The sequence below is a fragment of the Thermobia domestica genome, chromosome 9 (genome assembly GCF_964235325.1).
Source record: "Thermobia domestica chromosome 9, izTheDome1.hap1.1, whole genome shotgun sequence".
In the NCBI taxonomy this organism is placed as follows: Eukaryota; Metazoa; Arthropoda; class Insecta; order Zygentoma; family Lepismatidae; genus Thermobia; species Thermobia domestica.
This window is the reverse complement of record NC_137462.1, coordinates 25,119,985-25,140,880: the sequence shown is the minus strand read 5'-3', so window position 1 is coordinate 25,140,880 and position 20,896 is coordinate 25,119,985. Positions and strand designations below refer to the sequence as shown.

Below are 20,896 nucleotides of genomic sequence, written 5' to 3'. Positions count from 1 at the left end.
TAAACATTGATAAGATGATGTTCATTATATCCTTAAACCATATAAACATTGATGAGATGCTGTTCATTATATCCTTAAACCATATATACATTGCTAAAATGCTGTTCATTATATCCTTAAACCATATAAACATTGATAGGATGCTGTTCATTATATCCTTAAACCATATATACATTGATAAAATGCTGTTCATTATATCCTTAAACCATATTAACATTGATAAGATGCAGTTCATTATATCCTACAATCAATTTATCAATTTATCGTTTTTATACTATGAATCTATAATGTTTCAGATCTTTGTTTCAGATGTTTGAGATCTAAGACTTCAGTGAACTAGTGTTGCTCATGAGACTCGATATATATATATATATATATTAGTTTTGTCTCGAATTTGAAAATGCACTTGTCGTCTCGGCTTTCGAGACGGGACGAGAAATTTCTCGTTCCTTTAGCATTAGCAACACTATTCATTTCTTAATTCGAGTTAAACGTCTTTCTACACCACTGAAGCTTTAAAAAACGAAACCCACCACACTTAAATATGAGTTTAGAGTTAATGTGTTTTAATGTCTTGTGAGTTTACAGGTCATATATTTCATGTTCTCACACGAGTTTAGAGTTCATGTGTTTTATGTTCTTATGAGTTTAGAGTTCATGTGTTTGTTTTATGTTCTTATGAGTTTAGAGTTCATGTGTTTTATGTTCTTATGAGTTTAGAGTTCATGTGTTTTATGTTCTTATGAGTTTAGAGGTCATATTTCATGTTCTCACGAGTTTAGAGTTCATGTGTTTTATGTTCTTATGAGTTTTAAAATTCGTGTGTTTTATGTTCCTATGAGTTTAGAGTTTATGTGTTTTATATTCTTATGAGTTTTGGTTTCATATATTTTATGTTCTTATAACTTTAGATTCCATGTGTTTTATGTTCTTATGAGTTTATAGTTCGAGTGTTTTATGTTATTCAACACCAAGGTTAGGAAGGACTGGCCTCAGTATTAACGTTGGCTTTGAACTGTGACCAGGGCTAGTTTGTGGTTATTTAAAGCATCATGGAAGATCTATCCTTATAGTACAGACCATTCCCTATCGCACTGTATCGCCTTCAAGAGAGCTCAATTACAGAACCACGTCACCGGCCTAGCGAACCGCTATTAAGGCATTCAGTCGTATACTCCCCGGCGGGAGCTCATGTGGTTCGGATTCCACGTTAATCAGTAGGTCCACGTCTCATATAGCCTCGCTGCTGAACGGGACGCTAAACTATAATCAACTCAACTCAACTCAGTCGTATATTCTGTGTTTCCCAATTGATTTAATTGGTAGCGCTCGCGCCTTTGATGCACGTGGTCCAAGGTTCAATTCCCGGTAGGGAAAATGATATTTGAACACATCACAATTAAAAAATTTCACCCTAAACTGTAGGTTCACGCCACATATAACCTAAGTGCTGAAAAGGAATGTTAAGAGACCTAATCAGTGCGAAATTAAAATGTCGCTGATTTTACAGCAATTATGCGATATCTTCAAATAGATAAAATATAATCGAAATGTGGAACAAGAGCGCGCTAGACAATATTATTTTGCATGAGGTACCTTTATCAGTCACCTAGTAGCTTTCCGTTTGCAGCCATTTAGAAACACAAAAATAAATGCCGATTTCCTAAATGGCTGGAAATCGAAAGCAAATAAGTGAGTCTTGATAACGGTATGTCATGTAAAACAATATTGTCTAGCGAGCTCCTGTTCCACTTTTTGATTATCTTAATTTGAAGATATCACATGATTACTGTAAAATTAGCGGTATTTTAATTTCACCGTGATGGGACCTTCTAAACCGAAGAGTTGAATCTTGAACCACGCGCATAGAATATATTGTTCACAGAGACGAATTTAGCGGAGTGCACTGTTTTTTTTTATAAACTCCCCTTTACCTCCACCCTCGCGATAAATATACACTATCTAAAATGAGAAGCTAGCAGTGAAAATAGCAACATTTTCGTAATAATTCTGTGCAATACAAGTATCCATCATATTCCAAGTGCATTGAGAAAAATCTGTTCTTCGGACAGAGGTATATTGTACAAATGTAAGGAATCCTCTTGCTTACTACAGAAATCTGTATGGAGCATACATTATCTGTATGCTACATAGGCACTGCCCTTAGATATTACATCATGGCGTTGCAAGAGGCCTGATATTTAACAGTCTTTCTTATATTACATACGTATATGTATGTTACCTTCGTCAGCTATATGTTATATACGTCCATTTGTATGTGAGATCCTGACCTACTATATTGTTTCATACGGAAAGTACGTACAAATGGAACACTTATACAGAATGTATTATAAAACATTTGTTTTTAGTTATACGTTTGCTGTACGTTAAGTCCAAAAACTGCAGGATTTACAAATGTAACATACGATTTTACGTACGCCACATACAGTTTTTTCTCAGTGTGTCCATGATTAAATTCCTGATCTAATACAGCAAGCTAATTATATACTGAAAATTATACCGATACAAAGCGGTCTTGGCTTAATTTGTAAAACGTTGGCTTTGCATTCGGAAAGTCATGGGTTCGATTCCCGAGACCAGACACATTTCCAGAGTAATTCCTCATTCACATCACATATGCTTAAAGGTATTTTGAAAAATCAAATTTTTATTCAAATGTAGTGGTATTATTGGTGCAACCCCTGTCAGAAAATTCTGAATTTGACTGTGATTGTTCAGATATTTCGAGTATGTATGAATATTTTGATTTTATGCTGCAAGAGTACTTTTTTCTTAATGTTTCCTATGTGTTTTTTTCTAGCTACTTTTCTCTGCTTTTTTCGTTTTATGTTTTCTCTGTTATTTCTTTTTATGTTTTTTTTTTCTTTTTACTTTCTTTCGTAAACTAACTGAATCGTCGGATTCGAGTTACTTTACAGATTATCGTTGCATTTAGCGAATGCTTTCAAATTATGTTAGCTTTATGTAAGGAAATACAGTGCGGGTCTTTACACTTGGAAAGTCATTGAAGATTCCACCCCGCCTAACGTAGTATAACCTGGCTGTTTCGAAGAAAGAAAAGAACGAAAAAGAAGTAAAATCTTTTGTGAAGAAGGGAAGAAAAAGAAAGAGAAAGATGAAAAATGAAAGTGTATGAGAGAGGGGGGAGAGAGATTCCTCTGCCGGGAGTGAAAAAAAAAAGAAGGCATTCTTTGACGCGAGTGTACTATGGGCAAGGGCGTAAACATCGTGTTAATTCTCGTATTTTTCACACCAGTACAAAATGCAATAAAAATAACCATTTAATTCGTCTTGCCCCAAGGAATGGAAATTCGGTCTTAAAAGCTGTTATCATCCTAACGTTCACTTCTCTTCTTCTTCTTTTTAAGTTTTATTTCCTTTTTTTGTATTAACCACAGCCCTCTTCACGGTATAAGAAGAAACTGTGCCAATAATTTACAGTGGTACCAACTTCGTATTAATGCGACGATGGTAACTATTAAAAAAAAAAAAAAAAAAAATACCGCTCTACAGCTGAGCGTTGTAGGTTTATTTTAGTTTGTTACATAAATGTCGTATATAATTAATCGTGTATATGCATTGTAAAATCATGCATAATTAAAAGCTCTGTTTTCATTTATTTTTTAAGAAAAAGTTTACCCCCTACCAAATATGGTGGTTACACAAATAATAATACTCAAATATAGATGTGATCAGGCCGGTAGCCAGTCCAAAAATGTAGGGGAGCCCGATCCAACCATATTATAGTTCATTTGTAGGCCTACCGTGAAAATTTTAGGGAGGCCAATAAAAATTTAGGAGGGCCCCCTAGACCGCCCCCTGCATACGGGCCTGGATGTGATTACAACCAGGGGTGAACATAGAATTCCAGAAGCAAGGTGACGGTCATTAATAGGTTCAGTTCGATCTGGCTGCTTCACGAGAACGTAAGCCCAAGGGGATGAGGTCGCAATCAAACTTTCGTGGGTGACCAATTAAATGAGTTCCACTATACATTTCAAACAAGTATCCAAGCTATCCAAATTGTATGGGCTAAAAACGCGTGTTCTGCCTATCCAAAATCGCTCAAATTTTTCGTCCATAAAAAAAAAAAAAAAAAAAAAAAAAAAAAAAAAAACGGTCAATTGTCCTGGAGTTTCAAAAGTTGGATTCTGTGTAAAAAAAACATCGATTAGGATTAGGATTTAGATTTCTGGACTTTCGGCATCTAAGGCCATTTAGCCCTTCACGATTTGAGGGATGACGTCCCTCGGCGAGCACACTATCCGGGGAAAGGGAAGGAAGAAAGCGGCCTGGGACCTAAAAGTTAGGCACTACTCCGGCATTTGCCTGGTGTGAATGAGGAAAACCTCATTCAGGGTGGCTGGCCTGAAAAAGCGTGTTACACTTTTTCGACCGAGTGACCTCACCGGGAATCGAACCCGACAAAATACGTCGAATCAATACTTTGGGCTCCGGTGCACAAAAGTTTATTTTATTTTATTTTATTTTGTGCGGCTATGATTATTATTGATTCACTGAGAAATAGAACTTTGGTTCTTGTGTGACAGCATCAAACATAACTAAATCTTAAGGTTTGACAAGAAAACGCAAAATATTGAAATATATCAATCAGTAAAACTTCTTGATATCGATACTTGAAAATTTCGATCGGTGTTTTGAAATATCATACGTCCCTACTTTCTCACTGGAAATCGAACCTGAGGTCTCGCGTACGAAAGGTATACGATCTTTCCACTAAGATAGCGTAATTACCGTACATTACACCAGTACCTCATTTTTACATGTATGTTAGCATAGAGAACCAATCAAACCTATGTGATGCTAGAAAGGGACTTGGTAAAAAAAAAAAAAAAAAAAAAAAAAAACCTTGGCGATTGTGATATGAAAGTCAAACGAATCGCGAAGATTGGTATTCAAATATCATGTTCACTCTGACTCTTCGTCTCAGAAGACAGAAAATAACTGATAATGTTTTTGTGATCTTTTGGGATCATGAAGCTAACATTTTATGCTATTCTATGAAAATATATATTTTTTATTGTTCATTGATATGGCAACACTGAAGCACTTTATGTTTTCTGCTGGTGACGTAATTATTGGTTTGGATGTGCTGAAGAATATATGTAAGTTCAGAAGGTTAGGCACGTTTACAGGGTGGTCGACACGACAGAAAAGCCTCAGGCGAAAAATTCCGGTATCATAAAGCAATTACGAACTACTCTCTTTTTTTAGCACTTTTCATTTCTTCAAAACTCTGATTAAGTACATTAAAAAAAAAGTTACTAAAAATAAATGGTTTTGGAGGAGAACATTTCGCGCATATTTTGAATAGGTTTAAATCTGGCCTTTGGTGGATTAAATACCGAACTGACATATTACATTCCAATGATTAAAAATGGCATTTTGTAAACAGATGTGTCGTTGAGTAAAAATTCACGTTATAGCTGTCAAAAAAGTACAGTGGAAAAATCGCGTGTCCTTTGTTGCATTCGTGAGCGTATTTTGCTTACACGCAATATTTTTGTATCCTGTTTAGATTTTTCACATAAACTTGCTAATTGATTCTCTCTCTCTCTTATTAGTATTTTAAAAAAAAGTAAGTTTTTTTTTATCCTTTTCAACAAGGTCTTCCTCTATGATAAATTAACAAGCCAAGTGATTGTTATCGTAAACAGAATAAAGCACAAAGAGAATCTTAGAGGAGATGAAACGCACCGAAATGTCGTTTGATACATTTTGCTGTGTTACGTATTAGTTATCTTCGTCCTTTTGAACCCATTAGGTGTGATGCATTTGCACATAACTATAAATAACTCACGGAAGTGTTTTTTTTTTTTATTTTTCAAATAATGGTCTTCTAATAATAGGGTCACCGTAGTCTAGTGGTAAAAGCGTTGGACTCATGTCCGTGTGGTCTCTGGTTCGATTCCCGGACGGTGCTTCCCAGTTTTCGGCGTCCACATAGCGTCGTGAGGCAAACTGGGCAGTCATGTGAAAACAATAGACGTGACGACCACTAAATCTAGAAAGTTCCTGATGCCAGCCGGTTGCTAGCGGATGGCGCTGGAGCAGGCTTAGGCCCACAAAAAATGGGCTGTTACGCCAAGAGGTTTTTTGTTGTTCTTTTCTAATAACTAAAAAAAAAAAGTAAATAGCTGGATTATTTAGTGATACAAGTTACCTTTTATACATTATGAAATAATATCTTGTATAATATTTAAGCAAAAGCTTCTGAAAATATCTTCCAAATATGCTATATATATATCTGTATATAAGAAATTCCTAGAGCACCAAATAAGGGAACTCCTCTTGCAGCTGCTATGCTTTTAGGTGGTCGTAGCAGAGTCTGCCTGCTGAGTCTGACAGCTGGCCGGCCTTTCTTCGTTTGTATACGAACATATCTTCATCGAGAAGCCAGGGAAATGTCCATTTCCTTTATTCATGGGGAATGATTTCCAATATAGAATAGTTTAGAGGAAATGCGAGGAGGGGGAGAGACTTTAGCTTGTCAGCAAATCTAAAACTTCCTTTCCTTTCCTTTCTTTCGTCTCGTCTTGTGTTGTGTTCTTGATATTTCTTTTCTCGGGAACAACCGAACCGACCCTCAGAGGACGACCGGATGTTGATAGGTCGTCAGCGCGGTTCACCTGGGAAAGGCAAGGCAGGTGCTTTCAACTTTTCATGTGAAGAGCTAATCTGTTTAACATAGCAAGAATTGACTTCGCTTGGTTGGAAGACTTGCTTGAAGCTCTGTTTGCGGGTTTTTAGTCATAAAGCAGAAGGAATGCACTGTATGCGATGTGTAACGATATATGCTCGTGTATATACTGTATATATGTGTGTGTGTGGTTGGCTTTTAAAAAGGATACATATCAGTCACTGGTATTTTGTGTTCTTTTGTTAAAGAAATCAAAATATAAGAAAGGGTAGTTAATTAAAGCAAGGCAAATAAATGCTCTTGAAACTAGGATTTTCTTTCATTATTTTCTTTTTTCTTTATTTTTTTCTTTTGTACCTCTTTGATTTCATGCAGGGATGAGAGGTTACATTGAAAGTAAAATGAGAATAAAATTTTTGTTGTTGTTGTTTTGTAGAATCTAGAAAATTGGAATGTTTTTCAGCTGGGTTTTTCTTAGTCTTTCACGCTTTTTAAGAGTCTTCGTCCTGGCGAAATTAAAATACCACTAATTTTACAGGAATTATGTGATATCTTCAAATAGATAAAAGATAATTGAAATATGGAACAAGAGCGCCCTAGACAATATTATTTTGCGTGAGGTACCGTTATCACAAGTCACCTAGTGGCTTTCCGTTTTCAGCTGTTTAGAAACGCGAAAATAAATGCCGATTTTCAAAATGACTCGAAATCGAAAGCAGATAAGTGAGTCGTGATAACGGTATCTCATGTAAAATAATATTGTCTAGGGCGCTCTTGTTCCACATTTCGATTATCTTTTATCTATTTGAAGATATCACATAATTATTGTAAAATTAGCGGTATTTTAATTTCGCCGGGATGAAGACTCTTAAGGTAAGTATAAGGAACGCCAGTTGCTAATTGATGGCGACGCATCTTCCCTACCTTTCAAATCATATGTAGTGCGACAATATTCATAGTAACTCAATCAAATTCAAGAAGAGATGAAAGCTGAGATATGAACCAAGAATAAACCAAACCACTTCGCGTAACGGCTCAATTTGTGCGCCTGAGCCGCTCCACGCCATCTATTAGCGACTGGTGGAACTACGTCCAACCTAACTACGAACGCGTGGGCAGCGCACGCGTCGCCCTATCGCTAACCGGCGTATCTCGAGCTTTCTAGACCTAGTCTTTTATTCACGTAACTCCCCAGTTTTGCCTCACGATGCTGGGTAGACGCCGAAAATTGGGGAAGCACCAGCCGGGAATCGAACCCGGGACCACGCAGACATGAGTCCAACGCTCTAACCACTGTACTATGTCCCTCTTTAACCAAGAATAAGTTGGATCAATAATCGATTGCTAATCTGTGGATTTGTCAATCACAGCAAACGTCATTTAAGATTTCGCTTGAGGGAGGTTGAGGAATGACCTTCGATTAGGTCAAATATCATGTTTTTCATTAGTACATTCTGATGAGATTTCTCAAACTTCCCGAAATTTCAAATGACGCGCCGGGTTGATTATTTTGTTTCATTCTCTGTTGTGGGCATTCCGGCACTTTGCTGTATATCTCAGCAACATGTTTCAAACAATTATAATTAAACCCTCCCAAGAAAGAACGAAACAAAATATCAACAATGTGCACAGATAATCCTCTAAATTATTCATTTGAATTCGTCTTTTATCAAACCGAGTAGCAAAGTCTCTTACTCTCGATCGACCGCCTTTGGCGCGAGCAGGCCTGTGTTCGATTCCCGGTGGGAACCCTTGGTCGAGAAGATGTAAAAGTTTTTCAAACCAACCATTCTGCTGAATTTACCTCATTCACACCAGGCAATGTCGGGATGGTACTTAGCATAAAGGACTCAAGACCGCTTCCTTCCTTTCTCACTTCCCCGGGTAGTATTGGTCGCTGAGGGACGACGTTATCTCTCATTCGCGACGAGCTTAGGCCATAGATATTCGGAAATGTAATTCCTAATTCTGTGGGTAACATTTCAGTATCTTACACGCCTTTCTTTAACTAAACAAAATAGTTCAACAGAGAGATCAAACCTTGCAACCTTAATCTTACTTATTTCTCAACTACATACAGTGATGAAATTTAGCACAGCGACAGAATTCGGGCAACAACGCAATGCTGTATTGTTACTTAAACATACTTCTACATATTAGGGATGGCAGGTTTCGGCTCTGAACGGATCCGGTTCTACTGGAACCGGTTTTTCGGATCCAGGTCTGGAACCGGTTCCTAAGATTCGGTTCTGGAACCAGGTTTTCGGATCCAAGTCTGGAACCGTTTCCTAAGACCCGGTTCTGGAACCGGGTTTCGGATCCAGGTCTGGAACCGGTTCTAAAAACCAGATCTCCAAGAATCGGTTCCGCCGGAACTAGAACTTTGTGGCCATCCCTACTACATATTTACTTTTTTTTTTTTAACAATAAATTTACTTGGACCGTACGGACCGTATCTGATCTTACAATGTTAATTTTACTCATTTGAAGATGTCATACAGTGATGAAATTTAACACAGCGACTGAAGTCGGGTGACAATATATTACATTGTTACATTTATATGTTTCTATATAGTTTGTATTTATATATTCAGAGAATTTTTTACTTGAATCTTACGAAGATATACCTTATTATGTTACATATAAATGAAAATGACCTCGTTTGCAATCGAAAGAGAAACATGGGGAACGCTTTTATCAACAATAAATGTATAAAATTTTCAATACACATCTAGCATTATATATAAATATATATTAATAATAAAAAGAATATTATAATAATGTTATGTAGTGCTGTATATTAAGATAAGATACGTATCTACAATATGACTACGTATTTTATATATCAAAAATAAAATAAGGCTAATATTATGATACTGCTGCGTTATACACCTATAATGTTTTAAAATTTAATATTTCATATAAGCTTATTATGAATTATATACAAATGCAGAATGTTAATTCGTGTTATGAAATGCTGTAAGAGAGTTACAGTATATTATAATATTATGCACATCATATACTGCTAATAAAAATAACATTATGTACTGTATAATATAATATTACGTCAGATTTAAAGAATTTATAAATTGATTATATATGACAGCGTTCCCCATGCTTTTCTTTGTAGTGGTCCATTAATATTTTTTTTTTTTAAATCTTGAGAACAGAATTATTTCTTTATTTTTTTATTACGATTTGTATTTTTACTTTTTAGTATAATTTTTTGAGGAAAATGTTTTTAAAAATACTTTTTTATTTTATTATTATTATTATTATTATTATTATTATTATTATTATTATTATTATTATTATTATTATTATTATTTTGTATTTGACTAACTGTAAGTAGAATCTCAAAGAAGGATATGCATAATCCTTTAATTGTTGATCCAATTTGTCTTTGTTATATCAGTGTTATTCAATCGGGGGTACGCGTACCCCTGGGGGGTGCGCGAAGATGTTTCTGGGCTACTTAATTCTAAAATAAGCATATTTCCCATATTTATTCAATGATCATAGTTGGGAAAATTTTTTTCTTCCTTCTAATTGGCATCTCGGAAACTAGCTCAATCATCTCATTAGCAGGATAGTTCTAAAGTTACTTCTAGTTTTTTTGAATTTTTAACGTAATCCTCAGTGTGCAAATTATCAGTGAGGATGAGGAGAAAATCCCCCTCAGTAGAACTGGATGTCTCCCAAAAGTTTTTGAATTTGCCATGTTATTTTTTTCGAATGTGCACTTTATCATCTTGTAAATCAGGGCGCAAAATTTCGAAGTCAAACGCACTCACCAATCCAAAAATGATGGTTGCCAGTATCTCTCAATGTACAAATTATGAGAGACCCCCCCCCCCCACAGCCTTTGATTTGATAAAGAAATCGATTACATCGGGGCATAAAATTTCAAACCAAACAGTTTGATTCAGGATATAATCAATTTTGAATTGGACAATTCATATACATTTTAATAAATATCATATCTTTCGATCGAGAGTGGGAAAGGAGGGGCGAATTACGACGTTGTTAAGACAGTTTTCCCTGTCCGTTGTGAAACCTTTACGTTTCCTGATTTCTCTCACTTGCTGACAATCATTTTCGTGCGAGACAGAAACTGCGCAGCGCTGTGGGTTCAAGAAGAAACCATTCCTAAAGAACACTGGTCGCTAGCTCAAAATTTCTAGTCGTCAATGGCGACCTGGCGACCGGAAATTTTGCGCCCTATTGTAAATAGTTTTCTAACTGCGATTGGGTCTGTATTTGTCCTCCTTTTTAATCAGCAGAACATATGTATTAAGTTTCATAAGTTCATTTCGATTTAATTTCTTTTAAACAGCTTCAGAGGTACATAATTGGACAACGAACTGTGTCTTGGGGTACACGAGATAAAAAGGTTGAATAGTGCTGGTTTAAATTAAAAAAATAACATCGAATCATTATTGGGGTTTGTACCCGAAACAAGAATCTACCGGAGAGAATAACTACCGTTATCGAATGTGAATAACTTTAACGTCCGCTACTGATATCGTTCACTACTGCTTCTACAATACAGTCGGCCATTTTTTCTTAGCCTATTCGTCTATTTGATTCAAAACCAGTGCCCTGTGAGGAAAACTATCTTCTTCGTAGTGGGTAATACCTCCATGTGTCTCATTATGCAATGAGGTAATTTGTATTGAATAATCGTATTCCTCCCAACTTCTTTTTCAAATGTGAGTGTGTTTCTTAAAGGTCTTTCTTTGGTCATTTCAATCAAGGCATTTGAATGTAAACCTTCCATTGAAGCCTGTAGACTGTTCTTTGGTAGAAAAGGAGCCCATAATATCAGTCCTTCTGCAAATGAAGGAGGACGGAAAGCCTATTATTTAGAAACGTATAATTTATGAAATTGCATTTTCGTTGAATTTCCATTACCCAACCAACTCTTTCCTTGCCATATGTATGTATGTATGTGTGTGTGTGTGTGTGCACTTGATGTATTCTATGTCTTTCTCTCTGTTTTATTTTCTTCAATTCAGTTTATTTATTTTCCTCTAGCTCCTGTTTCCTTTACCTTTTTTTTTCTATTTGTGCCTTTCTTCATCGTGTTTTCCTTACCGCTAGACAGAAATAAATTGGGTTTGGGTTCGATGTTGAAACCTATTAAAGGAAAAGGCGATTTCGAATGCTTCACGATTCGATTGGTTGATTGCAAGACATCAGATCTCTCTCTCTCTCTCTCTCTCTCTCTCTCTCTCTTCTGTTTTAATTCTTTTATTTATCTTATTTTCCTACTCTTTTTTCCCCCTCTTTCCATTTTGTTTTTCAAGATTCAATTTATAGCATGTAATTTAGGCTATTTCATTTACTTTTTTTTTTTTCCTACCAGTCAATACGGAGGAACACTTAACGGTAGGTTTATCGGTTTTTGTGGAGTGCTGTGTTTCCTCCACTTAATACTCGGTGAATTGGGAGGAACCTTCACTGAATCTCGGTATGTAGCTGCGTATTGCAAGTGGTACCAATAACAGTAAGAATAGTTGAGAGCATCTATTCTCAGTCCATGAATACAAGACAAGAATAAATTGTACTTGAGATCTACTGAAGCCGTTTCTGGAAATTCATTTAGCAATATTCCTATACTATAGTAACCCTTAGATTTTTTTTTTTTCTTCAGGAGAGCCAAAAAACTATGGTCAAACATTTTCACCCTGGAAGGAAGGGAATGTACGGTTGTTCTCCGGGAAGAAGAGATGATTATTCAAAGACATATAAATCTTCATTTTTTAAGACATGCTATCAACCACGACTAGAGGAGTGGTTCTCTTGGAGGCGACATAATGTGGTGGGGAAGGACTAAACTGTTAGGGTTAGTCTTGCGGGATAGTTTGCGCATTCACCAAGTGGACCGGATTCAAACTCCAGTTGTATTTCAGAGTCCACGTTAATAGTAGGTCCTGGCTTCATAACCTCGGTATTGCATATGTTCAAAAAAAGAAACCTCAGATCCTAAGTGCATTTCAACAGGATACCGGCAATACCAATCCCGGCCTCGGTTTCAATGTAATCAGATCCTAGCTTGCACACGAATAATAATAATAATAATAATAATAATAATAATAATAATAATAATAATAATAATAATAATAATAATAATACATTTACCTTATTTCAACTACGAACATTTCTATTGGTGGAATAGAAGGTCTTATTTCTGTATTCTGGCGCTGAATATGATTTCCAGTCTTTCCTATTAGGAAATCAAAAGTTTGTTATAGACATCCGATAATAATTTCGTCTTCGCGCAGCTTCTCATATAGTATGTAAAAAGCACCTTCTACATGACGCACAGCCAATAATGGATAAACCCAAAGCTTTCATGCACCACGTTTCTTGCTTCTATGTTGTAAGTACAAGAAAGCAAGGATCTATCTTTTGTTGATATCTGGACTTATGTTCCCTCTTTCACCCCTAAACTTATCCGGCGCTAAGAGATAGTTTAGGGCAAGAGAGAGAGAGAGAACTGGGAGGTAGTTTAGGTCGTGGGATCTGAACCACATGAATCCCGCCGGGAATCGAACCTGAGTCTCCCGCGTCGAAGACGCGTAAGCTAACAACCGCTTAGCCACGAAGGAGCTCTTGGAAAGTGTATCTGTTTGTATTGGAAGACCTTGTGTTTTCTTGTACCTCATAAAAATGCTTCCCTTCTTATCTTATGGACAACTATATAACACTGTCATATTCTCCTTGATGGGTAACCCTGCATAATACGCCAACGCTTGAATAGATTTATTTCTTTATTAGCCTGAATCAACAGACAAAAGGCAATTCTGATACATATAACAAATTATCTGCCCTTCTTTGTTATCAGCATCGAGCAAAATGTAGACGGCCTAAGGAAAACATAGAAAAGACAAATGACAAAGTGCGTGAACGGGACGGGGTTAGGAAAGAAAAGAAGAAGAGAATAGTAAAGAGAAATGGGGTCAGACATGTAAGATATAAAAGCAAACGAACAACGAATATGATGAAAAATTCCTTTTGAAAAACAAATATATAGGTTGAAGACAGCAGCGCATGACTGATGGTAACTTCTGAAAGACAAGATATGCAGGGTTTTCCACGCAGGAGATATTTTTCAATGTCTGTCACAGATATTTGAGAACAGAAAGAGGGTCTTCTCTGTTGTTTTTCTTTTCCCTTCGTTCTCTGTATCTATTTCTCTCTTCTCTCCTTCGTAACTTGTCGCCCAATATTAATTTTCCAGACGTGGCCGCCCAAAGAGATGGAACTTTGCTTGCAACGTCTCTCCAACATGATCTGGGTTTCAAAATTCTTTAGTTTTAGCCAGTTCTAGTTATTTCTCTTCACTCTGTCTCCCCTTTGTCCGAGGTTGTAAAATTTATTTTGTGCTGCTTTAGCTCTTCTAAAGCTTTGCAACAGTATCTAACTAAACAATGTGGGAAGCAGATAACAGAAACCCCGGAGTCTCGAAAAGTATCTCGAACTTTTAGCGACTCCAAAAGGAAAATGCCCGTTTTACGTTTGTTTTACGTTTTCACCATGTTGTCTGTAAGGCTCTTGTTTCGAGAACGTTTTAGCAAACGGCTCTCAGAGCACACACGATGTACCTGAATATCTGACAGTGGTGACACCAGGTATTTCTTAATGGGAGAAACTTAAAGAACGAACTCACAACTGTAGGCAGCGGTAATTGGAGGCAGAAGGGGACCACATTGAAGCTTAGACTTTCATCTTTTTCAGTCCGGTCATTCCCATCTGGAACTGTTAAACGTTTCAAAAGGAAAATCTTAAAATAAGAAGTTGCGACAAGTTATTCTTGTAAAAAGGCGATGGTAAAGAAAGGGCTTACGTCAGAGAATAAGAAGAGGAAATAAATTCCAGGGAAAATTATCAAGAACTCATCAGCACTCAAACGTGAATATTGCTGCCCAGTATGTTCGGACAAATATACCGACCTTCAGTCCACAGATTGGATTGAATGTTTTGACTGCAAACATTGGTTTCATTAGGAAAGTGAAAATTATGAATGTGTTGGTTTTGTAGTGATGTCTGTAAGTGGTAAATGATTAGTGATGGCGATTCGTAACATTCTTCAATTTTCTCTTTCCCTTATTTTTTAAAAATTTTATTTATTTACTTTTGCATTTTATAATACTTGAAGATTAGCTACTTCGTTTTTTGGTTAAAATTATTATTAGCGAACGAAAAATATGTGGTAACGGTTTTATTTTAAACTTAGAAGATGACTCTACTGAATAGACTACGAATAGATTGATCCTTTTCAGGCTTGTATTTTCAAATTACAAATACTATGTTATCCTAGCTTCTTTTTATCAGCATCGTTGAGATCTTTAAGTGTAACATTTGTGTTTACCAGTTCTTTTGTGGATTAAAACGTTTAATATAGATCTACTTATATTTTTAGATTTTAACATTATACTGTGCAAGGGAAGCTTTAATGTTGTATCAACTTGTGCTATTATGGATATTATCTTCCCTCAGTATATGGGGTGAGATAGTATTTTTATGCTAGTCATTATTACGAAATATTCCTCAGCAACCATTGAAAGAACATGATTGTCACTTTGTTCATTTGTATTAAATCTTTATGTAGATATATCGAGCTGCGATTTCCGATGAGTAGTATTTGAACCACACGATAAAAACGAACAACAATATCATCTTCCCGCATTTTCATCTAAGTTATGATCAGTATTTTTTTTTTTTTTTAATACAGCTTTTAAAGGGGACAAAAGTAAGGTGATCCGTAGAACATTCTGACTTATGAAAGTTGTCCTCACTTGAAAAAAGTTTGAGAAACGCTGGCATAGACAGGAATCTATTTGGTGAGGTTGGGTCTTTGTTGGAGGCTTTTACCGTATAGCTTAGTTGAAACATACAACCCGATGTACAACGGGTATTTGGACAGTAATGTGTTGTTTTCATGTATTTGGTAGAATTATCATGTAGATGGCGTTAATGTGAAATTAATTACATTTCTCAAATAGTATTATTCTGAAAAACTGTTATAATTCTAGATTTTGTTACCATGATTTTAAACAATTGAAACGATTCTCGCTATGAATTACTAGTTCTAGTATCTTTGTTCTAGTATCCGTCGACAGAGAGCCGGACGGATGCAGAGAATCATGTTATAACATTTCCCATACTTGTAGTTTGGAAGTATAAAATCTGTCACTAACCTCAATATTATGTGAAGTGTAAACAGTTCAACACAGCTAGGTAGATAAGATATCATACCAAACAAAATAGTTGACGCAGCTAACATAAGTCATGCTATAAAGTTTATCGGTAAAGCATGGTTGGAGGCATCTTTGGAATCTGGAAATACAAACATCTACTACACAAGACTATATGGTTATGTTCGCTATGAAAGAAAGACTCACTTGCTCGGGGATTTGTATAGTATTTTGAAACGAGCTGTTGTTGAGACTGAGGGATGCAAAGAGCAAGTATTTAAACAGGGGACTAAAGAAAGCCACTCGGTTTTATGTTTGTTCAAATTCCTCCCAAGTTGTCGCTAGCTATAAGGTAAACTTTAACAAAGCAATAGAACAAGAGAGCCGCATTGCTAAATAAGATTTTCATGTTTGGTGCAAAACGTGAAACAACTACAAACATTTTAATTATGTAATCTAACTCTGGTTGTTTTATTTCTGTCAGAAAATGATTATGATTTTGCTCTTCTTTATTTAGCTATATAATGGTAGAGTGTTGTCTTTTGTTACACGTTTTGCTGTTTTAAATACCTAGTTTAAGACTGTACATCATAAAACCATTCTCCGTTGGAATCATGATGGCTTAGTGGTAAGGCATTCATCTCTGGTTTGTGGCATCCCTAGTTAGATCCATGCGAGTTTGTGGTGGGCATAATTTTCGTGAGCTTCCCGTAAGTCTCTTGTATTTTCCCGTGTTCTTAATTCCAATTCTTCCATCGTCGTTACATTTATTTAGAGTGCAAGACATAACCTACTAATGTTAAACTAAAGATCCCGTCTGGTTTCATCTTGCCATTTTCAATCCTTTAATGGACTCATTTATTTTTGCGGGCGAGTATAAGCTAGTGATTATGGTGGACAGTAGTAAAATTAGAGTTTGGCCTTAAGAGTCTTCATCCCGGCGAAATTAAAATACCGCTAATTTTACAGTAATTATGTGATATCTTCAAATAGATAACAGATAATTGAAATATCGAACAAGAGCGCCCTAGACAATATTATTTTGCGTGAGGTACCGTTATCACACGACACCTAGTGGCTTTCCGTTTTCAGCTGTTTAGAAACGCGAAAATAAATGCCGATTTTCAAAATGGCTCGAAATCGAAAGCAGATAAATGAGTCGTGATAACGATTTCTCATGTAAAATAATATTGTCTAGGGCGCTTTTGTTCCACATTTCGATTATCTTTTATCTATTTGAAGATATCACATAATCACTGTAAAATTAGCGGTATTTTAATTTCGCCGGGATGAAGACTCTTAAGCGCTACTCGCAGGTCGTCTAATCCGGTTGCGGCGACGTTGCCAACGCTGTGATATGAAAGTCCAGTGCTATATGATTCCATATGCTGCATGTTCTTTGTAAGATAAGGACATTGTTAACTTTTAGAACTTTCGTCTTCTGAAAGCAAATTTTCCGCCATCAATAGCATAGCATGTCGCCAGCTCAGTGCTTCATATAAAACGTCAATTTGGCTGCCGCATCGTCTAGCATTCGTAATCAGTAGGCTTCGAGTTCAGATCTGGTGGAGGTAATTCTGACTGGTTTATCTAGTTTTTTTTTTTACCGCAATCCCATCGTTTGCGTGTTACTTGCCACGGTGTTACTTGCCACTATTGGAATTTCGTGTTACTTGCCACGGTTACCTTATCGCATATTTATCTGTCTATGACAGCGTGTCCGTTGCCACGCATCTGCATCTAGATTTGACCTTGAGAGGGTGGGAGTAATTTCTCAAGCAACTTTCAAAGCAAAGAAATCCCTGAAACTCAAGAAACAAAGCAAATTTCTGATTTAAGAAATAGGAACCTTGTCACATTTATGAATGTCACTAAACTCACAAAACTCGTACGAAATACAAGGAACAAAACAAGATTCTGATGAAAGGAGTATTCTTGCAAATCTACACAAACAATTGGAGATCTTCAGTAATTCGAGCGCTCATTTTGCCGCTTGAAAGCATGGAAGAAACGCAATGACTTATAGGTCTATATTACATCACATTCGATCCATACTCCTAGGTGGTTCCAATAGGAAACTTGTCACTTGCGCGTCGCACGTCATAATGATTATGATTATAAACATTAATTATTTACAAAATCTAACAGCATGTCCCTTTTCTTCTTAACCAACTATTCCAACTTTTGTACGTAACTCAAACTTCTGATACATTTTTTTTTTTTTTAAATCACAGCCTCTTCTCAGATTCTCGAGAATTCGTTGTATTCTCTCGTCAAGCTTTATGGAAGATACTTTTCTTTTCTCTTGCGGTATACCTTGCACTTAGCGTTTCGTAAAGGTATAGAAACTAAATTTAGCGTCTTCCTTCAGCACCTATACCAAAGTATGTACGGCGAACATTTAGATATTGTAGTGTTCAAATTGTGGTTCCATCCTTCCACTACGTCGTTGGTTCTGTGTCTCTCAGCACTGCAGTTCCAAGTACTTCTTTTAATGGCAGGATTTTCTAGCCACTGTCCGACAAAATAATCATTAAACGCTTCAACCTTGATCTCAGGTGGGCAGTCCTCCGTAATAAGTAGCCAGCTATCATCAGCTAGGGGTATTAGGGCCAATGCAGCACACATCTGGATATGTCGACGCACCTCCTCGTTGTTAGTGTAGTCTTCTACGAGGCCAAGACTTTGCACTTTTCTCCATATGCTCTGGGCGAAGTGGAAGTTACAACCTGATATTTCAGAGTGTGGGAATGTAGCGTGAAGTGCATTCATTGCTGCAGTTTCAAAATCTAATTTGCACACTTTTGGGTACTTCTCTCCAATCCAAACTTTAAGAAAAGAGAACAGTTGATTGTAGGCGACCTCCATTTTATCTGGCAGCAAAGCATACAGAACAGGTACAACTGACGTAGTCTCATGTACACTCCCGATGTCTGCATGTACCGTGTACAGCTGTGCAAGGTGTTTGGGGCAACTCTTAAAAGTTCCATCGAAAAAACACTGTTCACTGTTCCCCAGTGCTTCCCGGAGACCCTCGTATGCAAAACAAAGAATTCGTTGCCCGTCTCTCAACTTATACTGCAAAACCGATGTGCCATCTTCAAACAGGAGAAAATCATCTGGAAAATATATATTGCTTGGTGTAGGTGTGCCCTGATTGATACCCAAAGATTCCCTTCTCGTTTTGTTGAGATTACCTTTTCTATTGTTGTACAAAGGAATTGCAGTGACAAGATCCAATCCTTGATTTATCGGTACAGCCATTTCCTCTTGGAAGATCATACACACAGGCGTTAGGATTTCTTCCCGTGTCCTCTTCTTGCAGTTTGCGAGGCGCTTTCGTATCTTGCAAGCCGCCACGTCCGGAATGAATGTGTGGTCATGCTGCACTGTAGCAATTTCACCTATTGTCCTAACTGAACCCGGACACGTAATTTCTTTCTGTTCATACATAGCTGAAAAATGAGACCACAATAAGAAGCACGGAAATACTGACCTTTTAAAACATTTAAATTTACATTTAAACGTAACATTTAAAAGCGATAACAGTAGAAAGAGTCTGCGGAGGTTGCATACCAATAATACAAAAAAAAAAAAAAAAAAAAAAAAAAAGAAAAAAAGAAAGAAAAAGAAAAACTCGCAACTGGAGTTACAATGTCCATTTGCAGATTTTTGTGTGCGTTGTGTACTAATTTTTATTTAATAATATATTTCACTTCGATTACAGTGGTGTAGCGAGACCCCCCCCCCCCCCACAAAGTAAGGAGAAGGGACCTTGGTTGTAAAGTCTATGGTTATAACGACAATGATAAAAATACCTTTCGGCCAAGCCAAGAGGCGGATTTAATCAAGTGTATCAAAATACCAAATACATTTAGTAACCATCAATAAGAAGTTCAAACGATCAAAAAAGCAACTCAATAGACACTGCCATAATTAAAAAAAAAAAAAAAAAAAAAAAAACGAACAATTAATATCAAGTTCTCCTGCTACAAAATTTGAACTTGTTTAAAATAGACGAGAAAATGCGAACAATACTAAAACAGCCAATTTAATTGTCTAAAATAATCGAAGTATTCGGCAACTATAAGTGCGATTCGCAGAGCATGTATATAAAATACAACCTGACAAACTGACGCCCAGGAGTCGAAAAAGGCCGGCATGCAAGAAGTGAAAGACGGTGAACTGTACAGAGAAAACACTAAAATATTATATATGCATACCCAATGTTGTCGATTCAATGTTCTTTCTCTGCAAGTCATACTGAAATCCTTCGTGCAGTAAAAGGGGTTTGCCCTTTGACGTAGTTGAAAACTCTATTACGCCCACAAGAAATTAATCCACACTAGGTAATCAGAAAACTAATGTTACATTTCAGCACAAACCTTGGCTTTTAGGCTTACCGCTCAATGGCGACAAAACAGTTGCGTAACTATCTTATCGCTGTCGCCTACAGTCAGCAACTTCACGGCGACAAAACATTTTTGTTGCCACACCCTCGCTCACTGGCGACGGCAACAGAAAAGTTGCCGGGCATTTGATATCACAATTTAGCGGGATTGGACACAGTACGAACAATGTGCTATTGTTTGTGCGGTAATGTTGAATTTAAGAAGGAAGAAAAAAAGAAATACTGGGTACATCCTATATATACAGTGAGAGATTGCTGAAGGAAAACGTTTACACGCTATATTGTGATTTACGCAATTAACCCTCGAAGTTCTTTAGCTACTGTAGAATGAATGTAATTACCTTTGAATAACTTTTTTCTCTAGTAGCACCAGCAATAGCAAAGATAAACACAAACTTCAGAATAACTGTACCACCTGAAGAAAGGCTAATAGTGACATTAAGGTAAACATGTACTATGTGTGTATTAGAATGATTTGCCTGTAATATAAGCGTTAATAATAATTAGACTACCTAAAGACATTGGTTCATTTAATTTTACTGTGATATTAGATTCAAAATCTAATAGGTTTCGGTGGTAAAGCGTTCACTTCTGGTGTAT

At 36.5% G+C, this 20,896-nt stretch overlaps 1 protein-coding gene across 1 annotated transcript in view; it reads left to right on the top strand.

Moving 5' to 3' along the window:
- The window catches only part of dtn (transmembrane protein 132C dtn), a 691,446-nt gene that overhangs the window by 176,491 nt on the left and 494,059 nt on the right, over nt 1-20,896 (top strand). The gene's annotated exons all lie outside the window — the stretch shown is intronic.